General features: G+C 47.7%; 1 long non-coding RNA gene across 1 annotated transcript; it reads right to left on the reverse strand.

Annotated features, from left to right (window-relative positions):
• Positions 1-4,268: 4,268 nt before the first annotated feature.
• On the reverse strand, positions 4,269-8,183 carry LOC133046542 (uncharacterized). The gene is made up of 3 exons (XR_009690528.1): positions 7,241-8,183; positions 7,021-7,158; positions 4,269-6,207 (listed from the first exon to the last, which is right to left on the reverse strand). It is a non-coding gene; the product is annotated as an uncharacterized LOC133046542 (long non-coding RNA).
• Positions 8,184-24,961: the final 16,778 nt, after the last annotated feature.

Below are 24,961 nucleotides of genomic sequence, written 5' to 3' on the forward strand. Positions count from 1 at the left end.
CTGCCTTGCAGGCAGATTCTCTACATCTGAGCCACCAGGGAAGCCCCATATGTATACAGATTGTATGTAGATGTATATAGAGCTTTTGTTTTTTCAAAGATAGTGTGTATGTGTGTGGGGTGGGGGGTGGGGGCGCTATAGTCAGTCACTCAGGACAGAGCCGGTGAGGCTCCAGCCAAACCCACACAACGTCCTTCTGGATGGGGAGGTGGGGCACTTTCAATTTTCAGAGTGTGTGCCTCTCAAGCAGTGACATTTTCCACTTCAAGCACGTGTCGTTTTAAAAATTATTAATAAAGAGAAATAAAGCCGCCACGCCTTGAGCTTCTCTCACTTCCCTTTTCTTTACCTATTCAGGGGACAGGAAACACCCATAAATAGCTGGTGGGAAGGAGAAGTCGCGGTGAAGGTTGAGTCAGTGAGCCGAAGCCAGCCGGGGCCGAGTTGTCTGGCTCAGCCCTCCAAAACCCCTTCCAAAGTCCCCGGGTCCGTTCCAGGCCAGCAGGTTGAACCCTGCAAAGGGTCAGGGCATCTCAGGAGCAGGGAGTTCTTGGAGCAGACCCCGAGAGCCAGGAGGGGGCCTGGATTCCAGCTCTGGAGCCAGCCGGCCCTTGGAGACCAGCCTCGGGCCTCCACTGGGTCACGTCCTGGGGCCAAGTCATCCTGGTGACCTCCCTCTGACACAGTCACCTGGCCCTGCCTCTGGGCATTTCAGAGGAAAGTCCAGACAGGGCTGCAGAGAGCCCAGGAGGGCCGTGTTATCTGATGAGACCTCCACACAGCCCGGGGCCACACAGAGCTGCAAGGACTCCAGCAGGAGCGCCCAGCTGCTGCCGAGGGCACCCAGGCCAGGCTCAGGGTACCCGGGCGCTGGTCCTACGCCACACAGGCCCCTGGTCTCAGGACCCACAGCACCTTGCGGTCCACAGAGCCGGGCTGAGGTCCGCCCCCACTCACACTGTCCCAGGGGCTCTGCGTGGTGGTCTCTTCACTGCTAGACAGAGAGCAGGGGTCCTGGCAATGGGACCCCCAGGAGACCTAAGCACTGAGAAACCCCAGGCCCAGCCCCAGGAATGCCAAGGCCTCATCACCTGTTGCCCCACCTACAAGAACAGGAAATGACGTCACCGAGTCACCTGCTCCAGGTCAGCTGCTTAGGAAAGGAAGGCGTCATCTGCCTTCCGAGGGACAGTGTTATTATTTTCCCCATTTACGGCCAAGAAAACTGGAGCTGAGAGTCATTTGGGCACATGGCCTGTGTCCCCACAAACAGGGTGAAGCCAGACTGAACTCAAGACAGCTATCCTGAAGGGCAGGCCCTACAGTGCTCTCAGAGTGCCTGGATGCAGTAGGGGCAGAGGGCTTCCTTCCAGCCCTGGCCACCTCCCCCCAGTCCTCAGCCTCAGGCATTCACCAGGAGGGCCAGGAGAAGGTGCTGGATGCGGCGGATCATAGCTGGCCTCAGCCTTGCAGACCGTGTGTGTGGGCTGAGCCAGAATGGACTGGACGAAGGGCCCCTGGAGAGCCAGCCTCCGGGCCAGGAGCCAGGCAGACCTCTGGCTCTCAGGCCAGGACAAGGGCGTCCCTTCCCGCCTCCCTCTTTCTTAGAAGTCCTCTCAGCGCTGCACTTCCTGAAGTTTCTGCTGTGGTGCCAGCAACCTGCCTAAGCCCTCATCCCCTGGGCCTCCTTTCCAGAACCCAGAGGGGAAGGGTCACAAGAGGCTGGTGGCGTGGGTTCAGGGGAAGAGAACACGCATCCAGGACCCTCCAGGGCTCTGTCTCCACTTCACCCATTAGCCGGTGGCCTTACAGACATGGCCCCTCAGCGCCTTGGTTTCTTCATCTGTCAGTGGAGCTGACGGTGACAGCGGCTCTGCGGTGCTTGCTTGCAGACTGAACGAGGACAGGCTTTGACAGGGAACCGAGCACCTTCCTTGGGCTACTTATTGTTGTAACTGCTGGGTGTGGGTGTGCATTTCCTAATGAATTCTTCCCAACAGCCAGATGCAGTAGAAATTAACATTTTCCCCATTTTATAGCCATGGCACAGAGACGCAGGGAGAGAAGGTAGCGGTCACAAGTAGAAGAGTGCCATTGGCAGCAAAATGGAAGGACCTAGAGATTGTCATCCTAAGTGAAGTCAGACAGAGAAAGACAAATATCATGATATCACTGATATGTGTAATCTAAAAAAATGTCACAAATGAACTGACAAAATAACAAGACTCACATGCTTCAGAAACAAACATGGGGTTAAAAGGCAAAGGTTGGCAGGGAGAGATAAATTAGGAGTTTGTTATTAATATATACACCCTCCTGTATATAAGATAGATAGCCAACGAGGACCTCCTATATAGCACAGGGAACTCTCTTCAGCATTCTGTGACAACCTATGCTGGGAAGAACTTGAGAAAGAATAGATACATGTACATGTACAACTGAGTCACTGGGCTGTACCCTGAAGCTAACACAACACTGTAAATCGACTATACTCCAATGTAAAATAAAAATTAAATTAAAAAAACTTTTTTTAAAAGGTTTGTGGTAGAGCTGGGAGGAGTTGAGCTGAGGGGACAGAGCTTTCACTTTGCCTCCAATGAATAGTAACACTACCTCATAGACTTCTCATGGACTGTGATCCACATAGGGATGGACCTGGCCCATTCACTGTATACCAGTCCCAGCACCTAGTACCGCACCTGTCACAGAGGAGGCACTCTGGGTACAAGAAGGTTCTAGACGGACAGTGCCGATGTTTGGAGAGGAAGTAGCCTGGGCTGTGGAATGAAACACCCCCCATTTGCCAGCCCTGCCGCTCCCAGCTCTGTGACTTCACATACCGCTTAGAACCACAGCCTCTTCATTGCAAAAGGCAGTGATAATCACAGTAATACCATGAAAGAGTCACCGTGAGGATTAGAGGCACACAGCATGGCCCCTTTTGTGAGGCTGAAGGGCTGCAAGTGAGTTGACCGTGAGAGCACAGAGGTGAAAACCATGTGAAACGGTGCAAAGGGTGACACAGGTGTGAGTCATGGCATATCTGGGCTGTGTGCAGGTCACAGGCTCTGTGCCCCAGGGCCTAGGCTTGAGTCCCCTCCACCGTGGACTAGCAGGGAGCCCTTGAACCAGTTTCTTCACCTCTCTGTGCCTCAGCTTGCTGGGGTAAGATCCGTGAGATGCACACACTTGGCCCAGGGCCCAGCCGACAGTCAGCATCACTGAGTCACGGCCGTTGTTACTGTCTAGAATAGCTGTCTCTGAGCTGCACACTTGCATGTGCCCGGCTCCTGGATTGCTTCCAGAAGCAGGGCTGTCACCTTGAGTCCCTGGGACAGAACTTTCTGAAAAGGCATCAGCATTTCCCTGCACTACCGTTGATGCCCTCCGGTTCTTTCTGGATGACGCCAACCACCCTAAAGCCCTCCATTCCTGCCCTTGGCCATGACACAGCAAATCCTAGGGAGAGACCAAGGCCCATGAGTGTCTTCACTCCAAATGGCCCCAGCCTACGGGGAGAAGTGGGGTCTTTCAAGAGCCCTGATTGGGGAAAGTGAGCTTGCGGTAACCTCAGGCTGGGTGTTTCTCCTGCATGGGCCTCCTCATCCTCTGTGGTAAAATAAGAGATGATCTAAAATAAGATTGTAATCTCCCTCCGGTGTTGCTTTGACGGCTAATATGCTACAGCTAATACAGCTAATTTTTTGTCTTCTCTGTTAATAGCATCATCATTGCCACAATAGCTAGCACTGATTGAACACCTGGCATATGCCAGAAACTAAACGCAGTGATGGAGATAAGAGCAACTATCAGTTACTGAATGCTGACATCCACCAGCTGTGACCAGTCTACTGATTTTCTCATTTAATCTCCCCACAGCAACCTGACCATCCTCACCAAAAGGATGAGCAAGTAGGTTCCATGCAGTGAGATGGCCTCATTCACCTGGGATCTGAACCCAGGAGCCAGGCTCCTAATCAGTAGGTCATGCCCAAGTCCCTACAGCCTTAAGAGGTGAGAATTATTATCTGTTTCACTGATTTAAAAAACCAAAAACCTGTGGCCCAGAAGGGGGAAGTGAGTCAGCCCACGTCACACTGTGTGAAATGATGGCCTCTGAGGATATCCTGCTTCTATCTTCTTTTATCCTGATCGATTCAGCTGAGGCTTTAAAGAGACACGCTTGGACTTTGTGACTCTCACTCCCGACTCAGAATCCTGTCTTGTTACTCTGGGCCTGCAGCTGAGCTTCAGATAACCGAGGGCCCAGCCTCGGGCAGGAGGTCTGACCTCCAGACAAGCAGAGCCCTAGGGTGGAACAAAGACACAAGTCACAGGAGAAGCTCACATCACACCCACTTCCTGGTTCCTCATTGAAATTGGGGAGGGGGGAAGGGGGGGGGGTCATTTATTCCACCAGGGCACACGCACCATGTTTCACATTCATCATCTTCTTTTTGGTCCATGACTACTTTATCAGCTCAATGTGACAATCTTCATTTCATGGGAAATGGAGATCTTGTGATTTATCTAAGCAGGGAACCGGGGACCAGTGTCCTCAGCAAATTGTATCATCCAGGATACTTGAAAATTCCAGCAGACTGTAGAGGGCGGGTTGTTTCTTCACTTTGAGGGAGAGAGTCTGGTGGTGGAGGCTGCGGGCCCTGCCTCCAGCCAGGCAGAGAAGGAGGCGGTGAGGAAGGGCAAGGCTGCACCTACAGATGCTCCTCCCCGAGAGGTAATTGCTTTCAGTGGCTGCCCTGGAACCAACGGCAGCTTAGTTCCTCTTGTCAGTCCTCCCTTTGTATACTCACCTTACCCCTCCAGAAGTCAAGAAAAGAGGCACTGGCTGTTTGATTTCTGAAGGCCCAGGCTAAGTGAAAATAGGAACAGTCCTGAAGGGTGTGTGTGTGACTCGTCCCCCCACCAAAGGACCAGGCTGACCCGGGCAGAGGGGACCTTGTTAGGACCTGGGCTTTTGTTCCCTTCGGGACCGGAATGAATCACAGATCCCACCAAACCACACTGGCCAGTCCCAAACTTTCCCAGGTAGAATCGCAAATGAGTCCCATGCATCACAAATGAGTCAGGGGGGGCCCCATCAAGCGCACAAAGGCAAAGGCTGTGCTGTTCCTTACTCTTCACCTTCACCTTGGCCCCGGAAAGAAGCCAGACAGGACTTGGGGCTCTTTGGGGGCAAAGTGGAAACTGGAACCAGAAAAGGAAGGTCGGCCACAAGGCCTCTGTGGAGACCAGCCAGCAAGGTGGTGGCCCCCCGTTCTGAGGTGGCTGTTTGGACACCACGCAAGCTTGCTCACTTGTTCACTGACTCAGGCGGGTCAGGAGCTTTGATGGGGTGGCCAGCAGCCTCCAGGCTTTCTGCAGACTGTTGCTCCTGCAGACCCTGCCGAACATGACTCTCCTGCAAGGGTGCGGAAACCAAGGTACTGGCCAGGGTCGTCCAGCCAGGAATCGGTTCCAGAGCCGTCTGACTCTCGTGCCTTGCTTCTTCTGATCCTGTGTCTATAGAAACCCATTCTCCATCAGTGGGCAAAGAATGCCCACTTTATAGGTCACCAGATGAGTTGGGCCAGGAGAGTCTAGAAAGCCTGAGATTTTTCTCCACCCAGCAGCCTGAGTTATTTCGGAGGAGGAGCCTGCCCCGAGGAGCAGCAAAACCCCAGGCCTGTCCCCCGGGGCCTCAGCATTCCAGAGGCCAGATGGGCTTGACGCTATTCACCAGGTCGTAGCCCGCTCCAGGCTGCGCTCGGCTGGCTTGAGACCCGCGTTCCTCCAGGCGCCCCTCCTCCCTTTCCTCGGCGGCATGAAGGAGACAGAGCTGCTGGCAGTGTGTCCTCAGCATCTGGCAGAACATTCTGGCCCATTGCTGAGCACCTCTCACTCCCCATCCGTCCTCGGGGATGGCCGGTGACTCATGTTTCCATTTTCAATGCTGGACCAAGGACCAGATCTTTCCATGACCACCAGGGCGGGCCATACGGTGTTGGAATCAAGGACAGGAGCTGTGACATCAGACAGGCCTGAGTTCAAATCCTCCTTCTGGTGCTGGTGTGTGATTTCAGCCAACTGACTTACCAACCTTCTGAGCCTGCTTCCCCGTTCGTAAACAGTGATTGCAGCAAATGACTGTAATATCTTTATTGAAAAAATCTCTTTCCTTTTGCTTGCAATTCTTTTTTTTTTTTCCTTTAAAAAAAAATTAAAAATTAAAAAAAAAAATGCTTGCAATTCTAAAAAATGAACCCTTCCCTTCTATCAGTTTTCTTTTTTATATACTTGCCATTCATAAGCCAAGGAGAGGGGAAATTGATATTTTGTTTCTTAAAATGGAACAGTGATATTTATCTACCATTTACTTGTGCGAGGGATCTATTATAAGTGTTATCACCAACCCCATTTTATAGATGAGGCAACTAAGGCCCAGAGAGGTAAAGTAACTTGCTTAAGCTCACACAGCCAGTAAGTGGCAAAGCTGAGATTCACACCCAGGCTGTCAGGCTGCAGAGTTTTGGCTCTTAATCATTGCGCTGAGAAAAGTAAAGATGAAACACATAAAGCCAGTGGCATGGTGCTGGGCACATAGTGAGTTCTGAATGCTTGCTGGCAGTATTACTACCATTATTGTTTTTGCTTTGCCATCAACATGCCTGAGTTTCATTCTTTTTTTTTTTTGGCCATGCCAGGTGGCATATGGGAACCTAGTTCCCTGGCCAGGGGTGGAACCTGTGCCCCCTTTGTTGGAAGCACAGAGTTTTAACCACTGGACTTCCAGGGAAGTCCCTGAGTCTTACTCTTGACCATGAAAAGGAGTGAGTGAGAGCTCCTTGCCCTTCCAGCCAAATCTAAGAGGCTCAAAGACAGTCACTGGCTCACCCAAACGTGTAGATCCCTGAGCAGGCCAGCTCAGCATCCCTGCTGGGTGGCCTCGAGCAGCTGACCTCACGTCTCTGGGCCCCAGTTTCCTCCCCCGTCCAGTGGAGAAGCTCCGTTCTCACTCACCGTTGGGCTGGGAACAGGCGAGAGAGCACCAGCTGTGCACCGCGTGCCCTGCTGAGTATTGGCAGGCTGTCAGCAGACCCTCCAGCCCAGCAGCCTGTGGTAACCGCTGGGCTCCGCTGCTCCCCTGGAAGAATGCTCCTGTCAAAAGACAAGGCTCACAATTTGGCCCCCAAACCTCTGAACCAAATGACCAAAGAAGTGCTGGTAACAGAAGACCCACCTGAGTCCAGGTATCCCTGGGGGGTTACAGCTGAAAGGCATGATAGTCAGGAAAAGATGAACAAAAGAAAGCAGGGCTGACGATGTTGATAACAGAGCATGATTTGAAGAAAAAGCACTCAGTTGGATGGTAAGGGGAGCCTTCACTCTCTTCGCCTCCACGTGCTGTCCTCAGCAGGCTTTATTTATTTATTTTTTTTTTTTGGTTGCGCCAGGTCTTGGTGGGGGCACACGGGATCTTTCATCTTCATTGCCTCATGTGGGATCTAGTTCCCTGACCAGGGATCAAGCCTGGACCCCCTGCAGTGGGAATGCAGAGTCTTAGCCACGGGACTACCAGGGAAGTCCCATGGCTTCTTATTTTTAATGTCCTTCCCAGACCTTTCCCTCATCCAGGTCTTCGTTATTGCTTCCTGGTCCAAAACCTGTCTTCATACTACGTGAAGCATGGATCCAGTCTCCCCTAGGTCTCCACACCGCTGCTTGCATTCATTTCTTGGAGGCTATTGTCTTGTTGAGATCTTTCCTGCCTGGTTCCTCTTTGACCAGACAGAGCCACTGCCCATCTGTCCCCCTGTTTCCAAGGCCCCACCCTCGCCTGCTCTCAAGGCAGTAGGGAGTTTGCATTGCAGAGGAGCGGAGGAGGAGTGGGCATCCAGAAGACCTCCCCCTGCCGAGCTGCTCACAGAGCCAACTTTAGCACTAGTCTATGAGTGAGCACCGGGCCTGGCTGAGAGTAGACATCCATTAAAGATGGGTGGAGTGAGCTTAAGTTGAACCCTTAGTCTGTTAAATGTTAGTTCAACCCAAAAAAGTGATGAGGAGGAGGTCTTGTCTGGCAGCATGGGTCCTGAGCTACAGAGAGAATTTTTTAAATTTCCGATTGAAAATTTTCAACTGGAAAATATGTCCACTGGAATCTTCCAAGCCCATGCCTTTCTCTTACTTCCTTTAGTCAATATGTAGTGATTGTTTTTGCTATCAGGCACTTGATGTTGTAAGCATGCAAAGATTGTGTAAAGCTTGGAACAGCTAACTCTATAGAAGGGACAGGAAGTCTCCTAGCCATTGGTCAACATCTATGGAACATCAGCTATTTATTGCAGATATTTATTGCGTACAATGCAATAGGGAACAAGGGCTTCATAGAGCTTACCGTCTGCGGCGGGGAGAGATGGTGGTGACAGACATCGCAGTAAGAGGCAGGCACCCATACACAAATAGTTCCATTTCAAGACACTCCCTCTACAGTTGTGCTGGGCTTAGCATCTTGGCTTCTTTACTAATTTCATGTGACCTGGAGCAGGAGGCTTAGTAAGCTCCCTGAGGTTCAATTTCACTACATTTAGATGGAAATGATAATTACTTTCTTTCTAGAGTCATCACGAGAATGATAAGAAACAATTCAAATAGCTGGCATATCATTTTTATATTTAGGACAAGGATGATGACAATATAATAAATGCCAGATGAATGGTTCAGAAAGAGAGGAGGGGAATATCTCTTCCTGGAGAGGGATGGTATGGATGAAGAGGGTTTTCAGGAGAAGGGGGTGGTTGGTGCTGAGTCTTAAAGGAGGGGTTGGATATCTATACAAGGAAGTGGCCAAGAATGAATCAGTTCAAAAGAAGAAAAATGAATGATTCAGAAGGTCATTAAAATAAAACAACTAAAGAATCTAAACCAAATGACTGGGTTCCTTAAAAATAGGACATTGCATTGCCAAGTTAAGAGAGTGTTAGTCAGACGGGGGAGGAGGTTACTGGGAAATTTCACCCAGTTCAGCATTATTGAGAAGTTGCGGGTTCTTGGAGCCCTCAGTGAGTGTTGCACAATCTTGTGGGGTCAGAGGTACCCAAACCGTGGGCCAGGGACTGAGAGGGAAGTGTTTAGGACAGGACTGATGTTAGGGAAAAAAAAAAGAAACTATTTGTAAAGAGGAGCTGTCTCAACTCACAGACACTGAGAATAGATTTGTGGTTGCCAAGGAACTGCAAGGAGATCCAACCAGTCCATCCTAAAGGAAATCAGTCCTGAGTATTCATTGGAAGGACTGATGTTAAAGCTGAAACTCCAATACTTTGGCCATCTGATGCAAAGAACTGACTCATTTGAAAAGACCCTGATGCTGGGAAAGATTGAAGGCGGGAGGAGAAGTGGACGATAGAGGATGAGATGGTTGGATGGCATCACTGACTCAATGGACATGAGTTTGAGTAAGCTCCAGGAGTTGGTGATGGACAGCGAGGCCTAACATGCTGCAGTCCATGGGGTCACAAAGATATGACGGAGCGACTGAACTGAACTGAACTGAACTGAAGGGTTAAGGGAGGCAGAGGGATGGTCTGGGAGTTGGGGATTGGCAGATGCAAACTATCATGTATAGAATGGATGGACAACGAAGTCCTACCATATAGCACAGAGAACTCTTATTAACGTCCTGGGATAAACCAGAATGGAAAAGAATATGAAAAAGAATGTATATGTGTGTATACCTGAGTCACTTTGCTGCAGCAGAAATTAACACAACATTGTAAATCAACTGTACTTCAATTTTTTTTTTTTTAATAAAGGAACTGTCTCAAGGGAAAGCAGTTAAAAGTATTGGAGGAGTCTGGGTGGGTACACAGGCCAGCAAACGTCTGTTCTGGGAAACTAAGGCAGGGACAATGCATACTCGGGTCTGGGTCTGATCCACAGGACAGACGTATCCCATTCCTTCTCCGCCAGAGTCCTGCAGCCCCTCCTCACTTTCCCCCACCTTCTCATACTTGAGGGCCACCCAACCTTATTCCATCCAGCTGGCGGAACTAGGCTGCTACTGCTGCTGCTAAGTCGCTTCAGTCGTGTCTGACTCTGTGCAACCCCGTAGACGGCAGCCCACCAGGCTCCCCCGTCCCTGGGATTCTCCAGGCAAGAATACTGGAGTGGGTTGCCATTTCCTTCTCCAATGCATGAAAAGTGAAAAGTGAAAGTGAAGTCGCGAAGTTGTGTCCAACTCTTAGTGACCCCGTGGACTGCAGCCTACCAGGCTCCTCCATCTATGGGATTTTCCAGGCAAGAGTACTGGAGTGGGGTGCATTGCCTTCTCTGGGTGGAACTAGGCAGATGGGCTCAAATCCCAGCTCTGCTACTTGCTCGCTGTGTGATCTTAAGCAGAACACATCACCTCTCTGTGCCCTCATTTTTTTGTCTATACAAAGGAGATTGTAATACTCACTTCACTGGATTATAGTGGAGAGTTAATGAAGCACATCCCTGGCACCTTTAGGTGCTCAGAAAATGTTAGTTCCAGCGCTTTCTCCCATTCTCTTCCTTCTTCTGACTTCCTCTTTCCCTATCTATTCTGATGATTTCTTGCTAGAGATAACCTAGCAGTCTACAGCAAAATAATCCAACACTTCCTATCTGGTACCCTGAAATAAGATCATAGTTTCATTTATGTCATTCAACTTACATTTATAAATACCTAGGAAATGGCAACCCACTCCAGTGTTCTTGCCTGGAGAATCCCAGGGACAGGGGAACCTGGTGGACTGCCGTCCATGGGGTCGCACAGAGTTGGACACGATTGAATTGACTTAGCAGCAGCAGCATGTAATAAGCACTGTACTTGGAATAAAGACCAGTGATGAGGGGCACACAAAGGACAGAGATGATGAGCCAAGGCACTGAAAAAGCAGGGACCGGCATTCCCAGCGCCCCAGCTGGATGTGGAGCTGGACAGGAAGGATAGGAGGCGAAAGCATGGCCTGGAGCATTGGGGGAGTCACACCTCAGGTGCAGACACACACGCCCACACAGCGACGGTGGAGACCCGCGGGCGGCTCTGATTTTATTGTCTTGGGCAAGCTAAGAAAGCTTCCAGCGGGAAGAGACAGAGAGTGCTGGGTGCTGAAGAGTGAGTATTCACCAGGCACATAAAATGAGGAAGCGCCTTTCAAACTGAGGAACAGCCTGTGCCGAGGCCCAGATGCTTCAAAGGACAGAATGTTTGGAGAACAGTTGGGTGTCTCTTTAGAAGAAATGAAATAAAATCTTTTCATTTAGTATAGGACCTGGCATAGAGTAAGTGCTCCATCAAAGTTGGCCATTAGTATTGACAGACGGTCCACGAACTTGACCTTTAGAGGTTAGCTAAGACTCCAGCAGAGAGCCCAACCGCCTTCCAGGATGAAGGCAGGCTCGGGGTCAGCGGAGGGAGGGGCCGTGGTGAGAGACGCTTCCTTCCTGCTTCGGGGGGCCTGCGCTCGCCCCTGCCCCCCGGGGCTGCCCGTTCTGTTCCCCTCCCCAAACGGCACCTCCAGATCAGCCTGCTGACCGGGAAGGCAGACCACGCTGGGTCCCAGTCATCGGCCCGTCCTGATGAGCCAGGCCCTGGGGATTCCTCGGCCCCTGGGAGCAGTTAGAAAAGTACCCTGCGAGTCATGTGCCCCGGGCAATCACTGCGTTGTCAGAGCTGCGCGGAGCAGCAGCTGGGGAAATGGGCAGATTGCAGCTCCGGGAGCGGTGGGAACAAGCGCCGGGCCCCAGAGCCGGCCCTGCTGCGGAAGACGGTTAGGTAATCCGCCTCTGAACTCTGAATACTGAGTGCGCACTGCGTGCAAGGCGCTGTTTCGGGCTCCGGGAACATTGCAGAGGCAGACATCCTCTTCCCGCTTCAGGGAGCTGCAGTTCTGGAGGAAAAATACGCACTAACCATGCCTTCCCGTGTTTGTTGAGGGTTTACTATTCATATATGCCAAGCCCAGTACCCCACATCGCACCGGCAGGATCTTATTTCATCTCTTTAATTGTTTCAGGAGAGAAATCTTGTCTCATGATTATTATCCCATTTTACAGATGACATTCTCCCGCTTTAGAAACCTACCCACAGGACTTCCCTGGCAGTCCAGTGGTTAAGACTTGTTGCTTCCAATGCAGGCGACACTGGCTTGATCCATGGTCAGAGAAAATAAGATCCCACTTGCCAGCTAGGGGTGGCCAGTACTAACACTAATACTAAAACCTACCCACAGGGACCTTCTGCAGACCTGGCCGCCATCGCCTTTCAAAAGAGGGTGAGCTAAGGTGAAGTGCAAACAATGACAGGGAGCCCTGCTCTCAGCTCACTGTGACCTAACGGGGCAGGAATGAGGGGTCTGGCATCTTCTGATAAGAGTCAGGCCCCGCCTGCCCAAACCACTCTCTTGAACTCTCCTGAAGAGCTTTTGAATGCTTTTGGAGCCATGTAATAATGCCTTTTCCCAGCATTCCTTAATCATCATTACTCCGTACTCAGGCATTTGATTGCTCATCTGTTTCTCAATTCTTTCATGAGTGGAGACTTTCTTTCGTGATTGGATCAGGGCTAGAGCAGCCTTTGACCCAATGTTGCTGGAGGTGAGTCCCCCCTGCCCACCCTCCCATAACCCTGTAAGTGCCACTTCACTCTGCCTTTCACCCTCTCTCCCGGTACCGATGTGTGACCCCTTCTGTGTGCCAGGCGCTTGGGTCGGGAGCCCCTAGGGAGGCAGAGGAAGACGCAGGCCTCTGGGAGAAGGGTGACAGATAGGAGCCAGAGAGGGGAGCCCAGGAGACTGGAGGAGGCCAGGGGTCCTATCACCTGGCCAGGGGAGAAAACACCCCCTGCAGGAGTGAGCATTTACAGCTGTGCCTGGAGGCCAGTAAAAGTTATCCAGGGTAGGGTTCTCTGGGTAGAGATGCAGGACAGGACGTGACTTTTGGGGGCTGGATGCCAACCAGGGTGTACCATGGCATCTGGAGGATAAGTCCAGGTAGCAAAGGGGCAGTGAAGACACGGGTGGTCAGAAGGCAAATTCATGAAGGCTCTTCAGAGCTGGCTTAAAGGAAGTTCTTCTCCCTCTTCAACAAGCAAGGATGCAGCATACCCACAGAAATCAACTTCTATATTGGATTCAATTCAACCAATATTTAGTGAACGTCTCTGATTAACCAGGCTTCCCGGGTGGTGCCAGTGGTAAAGAACCTGCCTGCCAATGCAGGTTAGATGTAAAGGCTGTGGGTTCAATCCCTGGCTCAGGAAGATCCCCATGGAGGAGGATCACACGGAGTCAGACACGACTGCGGCAACTTAGCTCACACGCATGCCTTGATTGGCCTTGTTCTGGGCATGTGTGTGTGCCAAGTGGTTTCAGTTGTGTCTGACACTTTGCAACCTATGGACAGTGGCCCGCCAGGCTCCTCTGCCCATGGGGTTCTCCAGGCAAGAATACTGGAGTGGGTTGCCATGTCCTCCTCCAGGGGAGCTTCCCAACACAGAGGTTGAACCTGTGTCTCTTACATCTCTGGCACTGGGAGATAGGTTTTTTACCACTAACGCCACCTGAGAATAAGAGAGACTAAAAAGCAGCAAATAATAGTGATTAAAATAATAGAGGTTAAAAATGCACTGAGGGAGCTGGCATTCTAGTGGGAGGAAGAGGGGGAGACAGCCAATAAACAAGCAAAAGGCACAACATGTCAGCTAGGGGTGGAAATAAAGCAGGCGAGGAGAGTGGAGGGTGCCTGGGGTAGAGAGTGAGGACTTCAGTGTGAATGTGACGCCGGGGCAAAGACCCCGGGAAGATGAAGGAGGAGCTGCTGATGCTGGGGGCGAGGCATCCCAAGCTCAGTGAAGTGCACGTGCTCAGGCCGAGAGGTGTGGGCTGATCTGAAGGGCAGGAACCGGTCAGGGAAGCCGAGTGAGACAGGAGGGAGGCTGAGAACGTGAAGGGGCCTTCTTCACCTGTGAGCCCAGAGAGATGGGGCGCTGGAAGCTTGGCTACTGTGAGAAGCCAATAAAGGCATCTGAGAAAACAGAGTGGATGAATGGCAGGCCTGCCAGCAGCAGAAGCTAGTGGAAGATACGCGATCTCTTCCAGACTAGCTCTGGAAGACATGAGACTTCTCTAACCTCAGAGAATGTTGCTCCTAAAACTGACAGCCTTTGTATAAGATGATCATGGGCTGGCATAGCTGTCCATGAGATGGTACTGAATTTTAAAAAAGTAGTTTGCAGCAGAATATAATCCACTTTGTGCCCGAAAGGTGAGTAAATGATAAATAGAAGATAAATTGATAGGTAGAGATAGACTCGGTGAAAGGAGAGGAGGAAATGGCCAGAGAGAAACAGGAAGGAAGGGAGGAAATTGTGCAGACTTGTTGCCCAGTGAGAACCAACCCTGCAGCTGCCCTGCTCTTGAGCTGAGGCTGGACTCAGTGTAGCCTGACCACCCCCTCCACAAATCCAGTCCTGGGCTGTTACCAATCGCCTCCTCCACAAACCCAGTCCCAAACTGTTACCAACTCTTGAACTGAGGCTAGACTCAGCATAGCCTAGCCTAACCACCTCCCTCCACAAACCCAATCCTGAACTGTTAACAAGCATGTGCATTTTGCTTTTGATTTTCTTTACTTTCATTTTTTGGTCACACTGCAGCATGTGGGATCTTAGTTCCCTGGCCAGGGATTGAACCTGTGCCCCTAGCACTGGGAGTGCGGAGTCTTAGCCACTGGACCGCCAGGGAAGTCCCTGTTTTTTACTTTCTTTATCATGAAATATATCAATAAAGAGTATGCACAGTCTGGTCCACTGTATTGCCAGAAATAGAAGTCTCAACAATAGATTTTACTGCTGGTTTCCCATAGAGATAGAGAAGGGGGTTACAGGACGCAGGGCTTGTTGAGGCTTCTGGAAACTCCATATAAGTACCCTGCTCCTTTCCCAAAGCCCCTCTCTCCACCTCACCCCCAATTTTCCACTCTTAGCCCCCTTCTCCAAACACCTTGGCTTCCTTTCCCTTCTTCTTGCTCTTCCTGGCATTTCCTACTTGGCAAGACCAGCGCTCAGCGCCCTGAGCACTTGACAGTGCAAACAGTGGGCTGATGGTCGAGCTGGGACACTGCTGCCCTTTGGCATCCCAGGGTCCCACTTGTACCCTCAGGAAACTGTTTAGAGTGGTCCCTTCTGGAGAGGCTTGGCATGCCATTTTCCTTTTGAACAATTAAGTTCTTCTCTGAAAGTGAAAGTGTTAGCCGCTCAGTCATGTCTGACTCTTTGTGACCCCATGGACTGTAGCCCTCCAGGCTCCTCTGTCCATGGGATTCTCCAGGCAAGAATACTGGAGCGGGTTGCCATTTCCTCCTCCAGGAGATCTTCCTGACTCAGGGGTCGAACCAGGGTCTCCTGCTTTGCAGGCGAATTCTTTACTGTCTGAGCCACCAGGGAAGCCCTTCTCTGCACTAATTTTATGTTTAAAAACAAATAATTATACTGCCATCCAGGCCTGTGCTTATCATTACAGGGCTCAGACAAAGAGAGCAGAAAGAAGCCTCTGACCATTGCTTGCCCCTGCCCCTTCCCTTCCCATCCCAGATCCAGCCTCTGGGCAGCAGTGGGAGGACAGCCTAGCTCACATTTACTCGGCTCACTCCCCACACTCGAAAGCAGATCCTTGGTCACTCCTCTGCACTAGGTCTACCTTTGTCAGGTAGGACCAGACACAGGCCTCTGCAGGCTCTGGAAGTGGACTTGGGAACGTTCAAACTGGAATTGCACAGATCCGGCTGCCCAGACACGCAGGAGGTATTAATACTGCATCCACCCAATGGCAGGATTACGATCATCTTCCTCTGACATTTTTCGGTATTGTGGGAACCTTTCCATCTAGTAGAACATGTGTGATCTCTGTGGCCCCCAGATTACTTGGCCACATTTTGGGGAATATATTTGACTGCAGGATGGCACAGTGGAGGGCTGGGGCACCAGGCAGATCTGTAGGATATTCTGGGTTTTTTCACTTCCTTGCTGAGAGTCCTTGAGCAGGTTCTCTCAGCTGTCTGAGCTTTAGTTTCCTACTCTGTAAAAAGGTAATAGGAATAACCACTTTTCAGAGTCACTGAAGAGATTGAGTGGTCAGGCAAATGAGTGGCACATCTTAAAGATGTAACTGTCACTATTTCTTAAATGCCATCTGATGCCAGGAATGTTTTGGTGATCCTCCTAGGGTGGTTTCAGCAAGCTTATTTCCTGGTCATAATCACTTCCTCCATCACCGCTTACGTCATTCTCAGTCCTTACTTCACTCACTGTCCCCGCCCTGCCTCTCCCCTGAGCCACATCACCACTCCCTGCTCCAGGCTTAGCTGACTTCCCCCTCCAACCCCAACTCCAGGGTTCAGCCTGAGAAAAAAGTGCCAAGAGGGCACACTTTCTCTTTTTCTTCAGGATGCTCTTTTGACCTTTTCCCCTCTTCTTGACCCATTTCAGACCCTTTTACTCACTTCTGCAGAAACCCTGTGAGTGAGCAAAAATCAAGGGTGTTATCTCTCCCAGGGTTATTTGCAGGTTATACCGGATAAGCTGAGGCTTTGCCACTCAGGGGGAAAAAAGCTGGCTGGGAGTCAGAGACTTGGATTCAAATTTTTGTGTCTGTGCTGCCTAATTGTGGGGTCTCTAATGAGTCAGTCATTTTTACCTCTCTGAGCCTCAGTGCTCTCACATACAAAATGGAAGAAGGATTCCTACCCAGCAGTTTTGTAGCAGAGCTTACTGACATGTGTCAGGTACGGAGAAATAGAAGTTTGGTCAGTGTTAGCAGTTAGGTGGAGGTCAGATCATGTGGGGCCTTGGAAAGTAACTAAATGACTTGGGCTTCGTCCTGAGGGCACTGGGGGAGCGATGATGACTCTAAGCAGGTGGTGGTACTCCTCGGTGCTGGAGCTGTGGCGGGGGACGTCTTGCTCAGAGTGATAAGATGGGGAGAGGCAAGAGGTAGGGGAGCAGCCGTGAGACCTGAACTCAGGCAGTGGCTGGAGAATGAGATTGGAGAGCTGGCCTGGAATTGGCATCCTCTCGGGAGGATGTGTCCTCTTTCTCCACTCCTGTCAACTAGAGGGTCTGAGAGCCCCCGTGTAGCACTGGTCTCCTGGATTTAACCCTGGACGAGGGGACAGGAGGAGCAGGAGGAGGGAGAGCCTGAGAGGGGGGAAAGGTGAAATCAGGGACATCTGACTTTTCTTTCCCAATTTTTCAAACACTGATTTTTAGCTAGAACAGTCAAAACCCGGCAAGAAATGAAGGAAAACAGATTTTTTTATTGAGAAATAATCATATCTAATCTTCACTGAACTCTTACTGTTTGCCAGGTTCCATGATAGTCATTTTACTCCATACTCTCATTTGGGGGCGCAGACGGTAAAGCGTCTGCCTACAATGCAGGAGACCTGAGTTCAACCCCTGGGTCAGGAAGATCTCCTGGAGAAGGAAATGGCCAGTATTCTTGCCTGGAAAATCCCACGGACGGAGGAACCTGGTAGGCCACAGTCTATGGGGTCGCAAAGAGTCGGACACGACTGAGCAACTTCATTTTCTTTCTTTCTTTCTCATTTAATCATCACGATTAGCCCATGGAGCAGGTGTCATACATGATTTCACTCTTAGAGATGAGGAACACAGGTACAGAGAGGTTGAGAATGTTGTCTAGGGTGAGAGAGGGCAAGGACCGTGATTTAGGGTCTCAGACCTCAAACCCCCAAGGGCATAGAGGGCAATGAAACATCTAATGAGACTAGAGCAAAAAGAAAAGCAGAAGTCTGGGGTGGTCAGTAATAGTGGGTAGTCACTCTTCCCAACAAATAGTCAGCAACCCTTAGAAAAAATTGTGCAATATGATATGTGGGAAAAGCACATTGTATGCAGTGTGACTACGTTTTAGAAGTCCATGAACACAAGATACTATTCACAAAAGCAATAAAAAATATAAGGTACCTAGGATAAGCTGTGAAAGCCTTTTAAAGAAAGTTATAAAATTTCCTTAAATGACCTTAAAGAAAACCTAAACTGAGACACATGCTATGTTGTGGATAGGAAGGCAGTTTTCCTCAAAATATCCTAACACTATTTCAGGCAAAAACCCAACTCAGTTTTTTGTATAACATGGCATGCTGTATCTTCAAAATATACAGAAGAGCAAAGGGCCCAGAAAGGCTAAGACAATCCCAAAGCAGATTTCTGGGCAGGGACTTCGCCTCCCGGATATCAAATTAGTAAAGCAACCACAATTTCAACTGCATGAGGTTGGTACAGGGATTGACAAATAGATTAGTGTGATAAAACGAGGGGCCCCCAAAAGGGACCACACATATTAGAAAGCCTGATTTTGTTATTTTATTGTTGCTTTTTAATTTTATTTATTTACTTTTTAGAAAATTTGGATGGCAGATGCCCTGATGGCCAGAGAGGAAATAAACATTGATTCCACAAATAAGTCTGGGGAATTTGGCTATCCAGATGGGGAAAACAATACCCCTTAGCACATAAAAAAAAATCAATTCCAGGTGGGTCAAGGCCTTAAATGTGAAAGAAAAACCTTAAAATTCTTAAAAGAATTATTCAGCCATGAAAAATAAGGCAATCCTGCCATTTGTGACGTGGATGAACTTTGAGGGCATTGTGCTAAGGGAAGTAAGTCAGACAGAGAAGGACGAATGCTGTGATATCACGTATGCATGGTATCTGTTGGCAGGGCTTGGGGGCTGGGGAAAGTGGGGTGATGTTGGTCAAAGGGTATGAACTTCCAGTTACAGATGAATAAATTCTGAGGATCTAATGTACAACATGGTAACTGTATTTACAATATTGTATTTTGTCCTTGAAATGTGCTGAGGGTAGATCTTAAATATTCTCATCACACACACACACAGATAGTAACTATGTGAGATGACGAATATGTTAACTAGCCTTATTGTGGTGATCATTTCACAATATGTGATACATATAGTAAATCATCACGTTGTACACCTTAAACTTACACAATGTTATTTGTCAGTTATGTCTCAATATAGCTGGGGGGAAAAGTCTTAGAAGAAAATATAGAATATCTTTATGATCTCAGGTAGAGACAGATTCTGTTTTAAGCAAAAGACAGAAAGTACAATCATAAAGAAAAAGATGTGAAAGAAAAACATTTGGCTAAATTAAAATAATTTCCTTTTCATCAAAAGACATCAAAAGAGATGAGATAACCAGACAAAAATTTGGAAAAGACATTATAATGTATACTTAATAAATGTTTAGTATCCAAAATAGATAAAGTCTTCCAATTCATAAAACTAAGGCAGACAATTTAATAGGAAAATGGACAAAAGACTTAGATATTTTACATAAGAGGAAATAAATATGACCAAGAAACCCATGGCAAGATACTTAATATTGTTATTACTCATGAAAGTGCAAAATAAAACCACATTGAAATATCACTTCACACCCACCAAACTGGCAAAAATGGTAAGTTTCACAATAGTGTGGTGAAATGATAACAATCATCTATCCTCGATGATGAATATATTGACCCTGCCACATTGGAAAATAATACACATACATATATCTTACTATCCAACAACTCAATTATCAATTGTAAAACTAGAAAAACTCTAGCACATGTGTACCAGGGTATATGTACTAGCATGGCCATGGCTGTTTTGTTTGTCAGAAATTCTGGAATCACTTTACATGCACATTAGAATGGCTATTACTGAAAGAAGAAGAAGAAAGAAAGAACAAGTGTTGACAAGCACGTGGAGAAGTTGGAATCCTGATGAGCCGCTGGTAGGAATGTACAACAGTGCAGACACTGTGGAAAACAGTGTGGCATCTCCTCAAAAATGAAAAGTAGGATTAACACATGATCCAGCAATTCCATGTCTGGATATACACCCAAAAGAATTGAAAGCAGGGCCTCTAACAGATATTTGTACACCTGTGTTCATAAAAGCATTATTCTCAGGATCCAAAGGTCAAAACAATCCAAGTGTCCGTCAACAAATGAATGGGTAAACAAAATGTGGTATATACACACAATGGAATATTATTCAGCCTTAAAAAGAAGGAAATTCCAACACATGCTACAATATGAATGAATCTTTAGGACATTTTTCTAAGTGAAATAAGCCAGACACAAAAAGACAAAGACTTTATGATTCTACTTACATGAGATATTTAGAGCAATCAAACCTAATAGGGAGGGAAAGTAAAATGGTGGCAGTCAAACGTTGTGGAGAGGAGAGAATGGATAGTTACTGTTTAACTGTTACAGATTTCACCTTGGGAAGATGAAAAAAGTTCTTCAGATGGATGGTAGTTATGTTTGTATAACCATGTGAATCACTTAATGCCATTGAAGTATACACTTGAAAGTGGTTAAAAATGGTAAATTTTATGTTAATATAAATTTTATCACAACAAAATATGTCTTTAATCATTCCATTTAATAAAATATTTTAAAGAAAAAAAATCCTGGAAGCTATCCACATGTCCATTCTCAGGAGAATGGAAAGATAAATTGGAGTACAATAGACACACACAATGTACCATATGAAGGAGTGGAAATGAATAATCTACTCTTGCACACATCAGTGTGGATGAATCTCGCAAAGATCATGAAGGAAAGAAGCAAGCTCCAAAACAATACACTTCAGTTATATCAAGGTAAAAAGTATTGCATTGTACGTTTACACAATACAAATACAGTAAAACTGTAAAGAAGAGCAAAGGAATGACACAAAATCCAAATTGGTGGCGACACCTGAGCGGGTTGGGAGAGAGGGACGCATGGGGGCTTGTTCTGAGCTATTGGTGAAGTTCTATTTCTTAAACTGGGTGACGGATACACAAGTATCCACTCTGTAATTCTTTAAATGATACATCTGCATTATATGTACTTTGGGTGTATCTATATTATATACATTTTTAAAAACCTGACTGAGCAACAACAGCAAATTACTGAGAAAAAAGGACTGAAAGAACTCTAAATGTGATGGTATCTCAGTAAAAATGGCACTCTTTTACTTTCTCTTTTTCTCTATTTTAAAAATATTCTTTCACCTTTTCATACTGAAAAGAGCACTAAACCATATTAAGGGGGAAAAAAATGAAGAGAGCTTTTCCCTCAGATTTTCTCAGAGAAAAGGGAAATGAGAGAAAATGGGTGAGAGCTTTGGGCTTTCCCTAATTTTAGTAGTAACAGATGACTGGGATTTTGAGGCAAAGAGATAATGAATTTTAATTGTCATCTTGAGGAGGGGAACTGTTCCTCCCAAAGTGAACTCCCCCATCCCTCTTCTCAGGAAACCCCTGCCAGTTTCAAGAGTGGGCAGAGGGTTTTGGTGCCCTTTTGAGTCAAGGGACGTCACTGAGGAGATGAAGCCACGGGGCTCAGCCAGCCCTTGGTGGGATTGATTTCAGATCCCCTGAAATCAGGGCATGCATCCCCTTTCAAGTGCCTTAAAGACCAGATGAAAGAGAAGAATAAGAGGAACATCACAGAGCTAGGAAACATTTGAGCTAGGGGATGGCTTGAGGAAATGTGGACCCATACAGTCGCCACACAGTTAGATAGTATGATTGCGTTTGGGTAAGTTTATTTCAAGAGATCATGGGTTTCTCTTCCCATCACTATTATCTTGTGTATCTCCTCTCTCTCACATCAGTGAAATCTCAACACGAGTGAACAACTCAATTGTTCACTCTCCTGAGGCGTTCATGTAGTCCACAAACACTGGGACCTGGAGATACAGGTGAATGAGACAGTGGCCCTCACTTCAAGGACCTAACCCCTGTCAATGAAAAAATCAATCTAAGAAAGGAACTGAATATTTTATTGGAACCAGTTAAAACCTGGGAGATAGTCTTTCAGAACATTCTAAGGACTGCTCTGCCCATTTGAGGTCAAAACATGGTAATATAAACTTTTGAGACAAAGGTTATATGTCAGTGACTCATTATTGACAGTTTACACAATCCAAACCTACGCATACAAAGGGTAGTATGTCATGGATCATGTTGGTCCCAAGCTGAGACTGAAAAGGACTGTTATCTCCAAAGGACGTCTAGTTAACACAGCTGTACAATGCTTGCTAACGGGGAGGGAAGGGGCCCAAACAGGCAAAGAAAAATTTTATGTTTAAATTTTTCTTACCTTGCCATAAAATATGAATTTTATGTCATCACCCTTAAGAAGAGGAAGGCAAATATAATGGCAATTAGAATAGGAGGGGAAATGCTTTGATAACAATGAGTACAAGACATTGAGGGCACAAAGGAGGAACATCTAACTTAGCCCATGGACAACAGGAGAGGCACCCACAAGGGGATGGCCCCTGCATCAAGTTACAAAGGATGAGTTACAGTGAGCCAGGCACAGAGGGGTTAAGATGGGGAGTTGGTCTGCCACACGCAGAGAGGACTGCCTGGGCAAGGATGAGGAGGAGAGAAACAACTGGGCCTGAAGAGAACCATAAGTAGCTTGTTTTTTCTGGAATGTGATATTGTGATTTGTAATAAGAAGTATATACTTGGTCTTTGTCCAGTTTCTCATGCAGAGCTTTTAAAACCCTAGGAATTTCCTCAGTGGTTAGAGTTGTCTTTTTTTAAATAAGAATTTTTAAAAATTAATCTTAATTAATTTTTAAAATTTTAAAAGTCTTTGTTGAATTTGTTACAATATTGCTTCTGTTTTAGGCTTTGTTTTTTCGGTTGTGAGGCACTAACTCCTGATCTGGGATTGAAGCCTATGTTGGAAGGGGAAGTCTGAACCAGTGGACAGCCAATGAGAAGAAAATGAAAGTGAAAATCGCTCAGGCCTGTCCGACTCTTTGGGACCCCATGGACTATACAATGCGTGGAATTCTCCAGGCCAGAATGCTGGAGTGGGTAGCCTCTCCCTTCTCCAAGGGATCTTCCCCATCCAGGACCCAAAGTGGTGTCTTCTACATTGCAGGCGGATTCTTTACCAACTGAGCTATCAGGAAAGCTGGACCGCCAGGGAAGCTCCTAAAGTTGTCTTTAGATATTCATAGCAAATTCCTTTGAACCACATCTGGGTTTATGTTGCTGAGGTGACTTGGAAAGCCTCTAAGGATGAAAGCTGTTTGCCAGGGGAACCAACTACGTATTTGGAGGGGTGTAACTTAGCTGTTTCCCTGAACTCCAGGAAGGCGAGAGGGGCTAGAGATCGAGTTCAATTACTAAAGGCCAATGATTTAATCCATAGTGCTTATGTAATGAAGCCTCCATAAGAACTCAAAAGGATGAGGTTCAGAGAGTTTCCAGGTTGGTGAACATGTGGAGGTGCTGGCAGAGTGGTTCCTTGGAGAAGGCATGGAAGCCCCTTCCACATACCTCGTCCCAAGTACTTCATCTGACTTTCATCTGTATCCTTTATAATATCCTTTAAAATAAACTGGTAAACTGAGAGCCACTCTAGCAAGTTAATTGAACCCAAAGAGGGGCTCATGGGAACATCCCCTTGCTGGCCTCAGAAGCACAGGTGACAACCTGGATTGAGAATGGCATCGCAGTGGGGTAGTGGGCACTTAACTTATGGGATTTAATGCTATCTCCAGGTAGACAGTGTCAGAATGGAGCCAATCGCTCGGAGGTGTCAGAAAGCATGTGCTGGTTGGAGAACTGATAACAAGGCAGGGCCTGGCCACAGGGAGCTGGAGAAATGACAAGACAGAGGGCTTCTCTGTTTAAAAGATCTATTCTTACCCAGTCGAGAGACTTAGACCCAGTCCTTTTTGAACTGGGGGGCCATGTAGGTATTTTAACAGGGAATGGAGGTAGTCAATTTGTCTCTTGCACTATGATTAATCTGCCATTAAAATAGCCCATTTGATGATATCATAAACCAGGAAACCTAGGGCACAAACCACAAGCAGATTGAGTAAAGGGCAGGTACAATCCAAACTCAGACAAATCTACGTCGGAATCCTGCTCCCCTTCTCACCTGCTGGGGTGAGTCACCTGGCTCTCTGAGCCATGCTTGCTCTTGTGGAGTGGGGCTGACGTGAAACACCACCCATGGAAGCCCTGAGCAAAGATCTGTATCCGCCTGAAAAGAAACCTCCCAGATATATTATTAATCCAAAAGTGAAGTGGCAGAAGAATATGTATGAGACAAATACAAGCCAAAATGCAGAGAAATAAGTTAGCACAATTCACACCAAACTGAAAATAGTGATTCCTTCTAGAGAGGTAAGAGGAAACCAAGACTGGAGTTAGAGATCAAAGGAAGATTTAGCCTTATCTGTAAAGTTTTCTTTTTTTTTTGTAACATGGAAAATGTATTCCTATACTACTTGTGTATTTAAAAATTAATTTTAAAATAACCTAACAAAAGTCCTTGACAGTGAGAAGATGTTTGGTCAGTGTTCCCTCCTGCTTGCTCTCACAGTGAGATCTGGGGCCTCTCCAGCCCCATTTCCCAATTTTGACCCTAGGTGAAGGCCAGAAGGCCTGTCATAGTCACTCGACAAATATTTGTAGAAGACCTCTCTGACAAGGTAGTGCGTCTCTTGCAAGTGGGTTAAAGGTCTCCCTTGGTGAACCTGAGACCCCACAGTCTCCCCTAGAGACCACCTGAGGGACTCAATTCCATCCTCAGTGCCCCCACCCTGCCCTCCCTCTGGCCTTTTGGTAGACTCTCGGTTCCTTTGGAAGCTCCACTCTGCCTCCTCTCTCCTGGCCTCAGAGCTCCTGGCTGGCAAAGCAGAGAGATGCCGGCTTCCATTGCCTTCCCAGAGAAAGACTGGGATCGCCCCTGGCCACCAAAAGGCCCGGTCCAGTGAAGAGAACCTTCAGAAGTGGGTGCCTTTGCTGGGGGCTGGGAGGACAAGAGAGACTTCATTTTCCACTGTGAACCCCCTTTCCTGTTTGAAT

This window comes from Dama dama, chromosome 25 (genome assembly GCF_033118175.1).
Source record: "Dama dama isolate Ldn47 chromosome 25, ASM3311817v1, whole genome shotgun sequence".
NCBI classification, from domain to species: Eukaryota; Metazoa; Chordata; class Mammalia; order Artiodactyla; family Cervidae; genus Dama; species Dama dama.